Raw genomic sequence first — 6,000 nt, forward strand, 5'->3', positions numbered from 1 at the left:
AGTTTATAATCCATAGCTGGAAAGTGATGAGCCAACACAGAGCATAAAAGCACTATTAGAAAGATATTCAAATATTTTATTTTGGAGATACTCTGATTGAAAAATATAAAAACGGGATCTATGTAGAGAAACAGGAAACGTTTGTTTTAGCAAATACTTATATTTAAATCATTCCTTAGGATTGTCAGATAACTTTTGTTCTCTAAAAATACTAAGTAACTTCGGTCCCTCTACAAATCAACTTCAAAAGGGGGAGCAAGTCACACATACTTGTGAAATATGTTTCATTATTGCATTTTTGTTGAGATGAATGAGATTAAACAGTAAATAGATGATAGATATGACCACAGTTTAGTAGTTATTCCTCTTTGGACAGTAAAGTTTATAGTACACAGAGAGTAAAATCACTTAATAATACTAGAGAGGGGGAAGAGTATTAACCATTGTTTGTAGTCTAACTCCTAAGATTTTTATGAAAGATACTTACATTTTACCATTTAGCTAGAACTCCAACTCATTTCATTTTAACAATGGCACAGGTTACAAAGGAGTTCTTCTGTATTATGTACAAGCAAAATATCAAAAAGTAAAATTTTATTTTCTTTTTATTTCTAAATACCTTTAAATCCAGCCAACATATTTGGTTATAATGACATTTTCTGGAAAAAAAAAAAAACAGCTGATCTTAATAGTGGGTTTGCCAAAATGTTAGAATGATGGATCTACTAAACAGGAAATGAATTCCGAGGATGACATACATAAATGTAATAACCAGCCATAGTTGACAAAACAGATACATTTTTATAAGCCCAAGCAATAGCACCAGATTTGAAGGTAATCTGGCTGCCCACATCCTTCACAGCATTATTAACCAAGGTAGAGCCAATTAATTTGACTGGTTATATAATGTTTCTTCCCTAGCTCACAATTTTTCAATTGGGTCCCTTGCAAATCTTAGAATTTTTTTGAGGAGAGTTCTTTCTGAGATAAAAGTGGACCATTCTTTGATTAAGGATATGAGAGTAATCATGTTACCCTGCTAAGCCTTCAAACATAACTCATAAATCTGTAAAGCAATAAAAAATGTAAATTTGTGCATCCACCAATTTACCTAGTGTCAGACTGTCTTTTGCATATAATTTTCAAGACTCTTGTCACCTACAATAAAACATGTGATTAGAGTTCCCATGACTGAGGTAATGATAAAAGATTTCCCTGGGCCCATCCATACATGTTCACTAGGTTCCCCTGGTATTTAAAGTTTCTAAATAGGAATTGTATTAAACTGAACCAGATAATTTCAGACTTATGGTCATGGTCTTATTAACATTGTACTCTAAGTCGTTGGTAAGATTCGTGCACATCAGAATCACCTGCAGGGCTCTGTCAAAACACAGGTTGCTGAGCCCCAGTATTTCTGATTCATTAAATCTGGATTGGGGACTGACTGTTTGCATTCCTACCAAGTTCCCAGGTAATACTGATGCTGCTGGTCTTAGAGTCAAACTTTGAGAACCACTGTTTTAAGTTAGAATAAGCCAAAGTAAGAGACAGATATTTTAGAGAGTAATTTTGTTCAAAAAGCCTATATGATTCATTCAAATTTCAGATTTTTAAACTCATATAAAAAATTATAGGTATTGGACAGTAAATGCGAATTTAAACTGCAAAAAAAAATCTACAAAGGAAATCTTATAAAAGGTACAAACTCCACTGAAGCCCTTTAAGACCTCATTATATAAAAACAGTTGGCAAGCTAACAAATTATTATTAGTATATACAGTTGAAGGTAATAAAAGTGCCTTTTTTGTGATGCCCTATATTAGGAGTTCAACTGGGAAAATAGGCAAATTTGGGGGTGGCTACAGAAGAAAAAGATATATATGTATATATATTCAGATTCAGATTGGGCACAGACCGGGACAGGTGACAAAGCTTCTAGGTTACTTATGGTCAACAAGTCAGAGATAAGCAAGTTGAAATTAGGAAGATACATAGACATTGATATGGGCAGAGGGTTCTTGTCCAGGGGATCAGGACAACTTCAGGTAAACGTAGTGTAGTACCCTGGATAGCTCCCTGGAGGAGAATTTGCTTTGAGTTTAAGTCTAGCCTCACCAAAGACTTTTTATTTTCTATTTAGAACCTCACACTTTGTTAGAATTATGAATGTTCAAGGAGCTCACACATTTATGAAAGGGGTCCCCGTGGATACTAGGGGGCAGAGGATTATTTTAATTTCCCAAGTAACATTCAGAACCCGTATCAGAGACATCTAGAATCCCAAGTAGGCCTATGTCAGGGTCCTGACATATTTAGACAAAACAAGACATTTAAAACCAATAATTGGAGACAGGAGAAGATGGCGGAAGAGTAGGATGCGGAGATCACCTTCCTCCCCACAGATACATCAGAAATACATCTACACGTGGAACTGCTCCTATAGAACACACACTGAATGCTGGCATAAGACCTCAGACCTCCCAAAAGGCAAGAAACTCCCCAACGTACCTGGGTAGGGCAAAAGAAAAAACAGAGACAAAAGAATAGGGAAGGGACCTGCACCAGTGGGAGGGAGCTGTGAAGGAGGAAAGGTTTCCAGACACCAGAAGCCCCTTCACGGATGGAGACTGCGGGTGGCAGAGGGGGGAAGTTTCGGAACCATGGAGGAGAGCACAGCAACAGGGGTGCGGAGGGCAAAGCAGAGAGATTCCAGCACAGAGAATCGGTGCCGACCGGCACTCACCAGCCCGAGAGGCTTGTCTGCTCACCCGCTGGGACGGGCGGGGTCTGGGAGCTGAGGCTCTCGGGCTTCCGAGCTTAGATCCCAGGGAGAGGACTGGGGTTGGCGGTGTGAACACAGCCTGAAGGGGTTAGTGCACCATGGCTAGCTGGGAAGGAGCCCAGGAAAAATCTGGAGCTGCCGAAGAGACAAGAGATTTCTTGCCTCTTTGTTTCCTGGTGCGTGAGGAGAGGTGATTAAGAACGCTGCTTAAAGGAACTCCAGAGACGGGCGCGAGCCGCAGCTACCAGCGCGGACCCCAGAGACGGGCATGAGACGCTAAGGCTGCTGCTGCCGCCACCAAGAAGCCTGTGTGTGAGCACAGGTCACTATCCCCACCGCCCCTCCCGGGAGCCCGTGCAGCCTGCCACTGCCAGGGTCCCGAGATCCAGGGACAACTTCCCCGGGAGAACGCACGGGACGCCACAGGCTGGTGCAACGTCACGCTGGCCTCTGCTGCCGCAGGATCGTCCTGCATCCGTACCCCTCGCTCCCCCAGGCCTGAGTGAGACGGAGCCCCTGAATCGCGGCTCCTTTAACCCCGTCCTGTCTGAGCAAAGAACAGATGCCCTCAGGCGACCTAAACGCAGAGGCGGGGCCAAATCCAAAGGTGAACCGCAAGAGCTGTGCGAACAAACAAGAGGAAGGGAAATCTCTCCCAGCAGCCTCAGAAGCACCGGATTAAATCTTCACAATCAACCTGATGTAGCCTGCATCTGTGGAATACCTGAATAGACAAGGAATCATCCCAAATTGAGGAGGTGGACTTTGAGAGCAAGATAGATTATTTTTTCCCGTTTTCCTCTTCTTGTGAGTGTGTATGTGTATGCTACTGTGGGAGATTTTGTCTATATAGCATTGCTTTCACCATTTGTCCTAGGGATCCGTACGTCCGTATTTTTCTTTGTTTTTTACTTTTTACTTTTTTTTTCTTTTTGACCCACCTCCTAGAGAAATGGAAATAAAAACAAAAATAAACAAATGGGACCTAATGAAACTTAAAAGCTTTTGCACAGCAAAGGAAACCATAAACAAGACCAAAAGACAATCCTCAGAATGGGAGAAAATATTTGCAAATGAAGCAACTGACAAAGGATTAATCTCCAAAATTTACAAGCAGCTCATTCAGCTCAATAACCAAAAAACAAACAACCCAATCCAAAAATGGGCAGAAGACCTAAATAGACATTTCTCCAAAAAAGATATACAGATTGCTAACAAACACATGAAAGAATGCTCAACATCATTAATCATTAGAGAAATGCAAATCAAAACTAAAATGAGATATCATCTCACACCAGTCGGAATGGCCATCATCAAAAAATCTAGAAGCAATAAATGCTGGAGAGGGTGTGGAGAAAAGGGAACACTCTTGCACTGCTGGTGGGAATGTACATTGATACAGCCACTATGGAAAACAGTATGGAGGTTCCTTAAAAAACTACAAATAGAACTACCATATGACCCAGCAATCCCACAACCGGTCATATACCCTGAGAAAACCATAATTCAAAAAGAGTCATGTACCAAAATGTTCATTGCAGCTCTATTTACAATACTCAGGAGATGGAAGCAACCTAAGTGTCCATCATCAGATGAATGGATAAAGAAGGTGTGGCACATATATACAATGGAATATTACTCAGCTATAAAAAGAAACGAAATTGAGTTATTTGTAGTGAGGTGGATGGACCTTGAGTCTGTCATACAGAGTGAAGTAAGTCAGAAAGGGAAAAAAAAAATACTGTATGCTAACAGATATATATGGAATCTAAGAAAAAAAAAACAGCTCATGAAGATCCTAGGGGTAAGATGGGAATAAAGACACAGACCTACTAGAGAATGGACTTGAGGATATGGGAAGGGTAAGCTGTGACAAAGTGAAAGAGTGACATGGACATATATACACTACGAAATGTAAAATGGATAGCTAGTGGGAAGCAGCCACACGGCACAGGGAGATCAGCTCGGTGCTTTGTGACCACCTAGAAGGGTGGAATAGGGAAGGAGGGAGGGAGGGGGAGGCAAGAGGGAAGAGATATGGGAACATATGTATATGTATAACTGATTCACTTTGTTATAAAGCAGAAACTAACACACCATTGTAAAGCAATTATACTCCAATAAAGATGCTAAAAAATAAAACAAATTTTTTTCCTTAATAATTATTTTTTAATTTAATAACTTTATTTATCTTATCGTCTTTCTTTCTTTTTTCTTTCATTTTCTCTACCTTCTATTTTGAGCCGTGTTGAGAAGAGTCTCTTGGTGCTCCAGCCAGGTGTGAGGGCTGTGCCACTGAGGTGGGAGAGCCAGCTTCAGGACACTGGTCCACAAGAATACTCCCAGCTGCATGTAAAATCAAATGACAAAAATCTTCCAGAGATCTCCATCTCAACACCAACACCCAGCTTCACTCAATGACCAGCAAGCTACAGTGCTGGACACCCTATGCCAAACAACTAGCAACACAGCAACACAGACACATCCATTAGCAGAGAGGCTGCCTAAAATCATAATAAGGCCACAGACACCCCAAAACACACCACGAGATGTGGACCTGCCCACCAGAAAGACAAGATCCACCCTCTTCCACCAGAACACAGGCACTAGTCCCCTCCACCAGGAACCCTACACTGCAACAACCTTAGCCACTGGGGACAGACACCGAAAACAACGGGAACTACGAACCTGCACCTGCGCAAAGTAAACCCCAAACACAGTAGGATAAGCAAAATGAAAACACAGAAAAACTCACAGCAGATGAAGCAGCAAGGTAAAAACCCACCAGACCTAACAAATGAAGAGGAAATAGGTAGTCTACCTGAAAAAGAATTCAGAAGAATGATAATAAAGATGATCCAAAATCTTGGAAATAGAATAGAGAAAATGCAAGAAATATTTAACAAGGACATAGAAGAACTAAAGAGGAAACAAACAACGATGAACAACACAATAAAGGAAGTATAAAATACTCTAGAAGGTATCAATAGCAGAATAACTGAGGCAGAAGAACGGATAAGTGACCTGGAAGATAAAATAGTGGAAATAACTACTGCAGAGCAGAAAAAAGAAAAAAAAATGAAAAGAACTGAGGACAGTCTCAGAGACCCCTGGGAAAACATTAAATGCACCAACATTTGAATTATAGGGGTCCCAAAGGAGAAGAGAATAAGAAAGGGACTTAGAAAATACTGAAAGTAATTATAGGTGACAAC

Source organism: Stenella coeruleoalba (genome assembly GCF_951394435.1).
Source record: "Stenella coeruleoalba genome assembly, chromosome: X".
Lineage (NCBI taxonomy): Eukaryota > Metazoa > Chordata > Mammalia > Artiodactyla > Delphinidae > Stenella > Stenella coeruleoalba.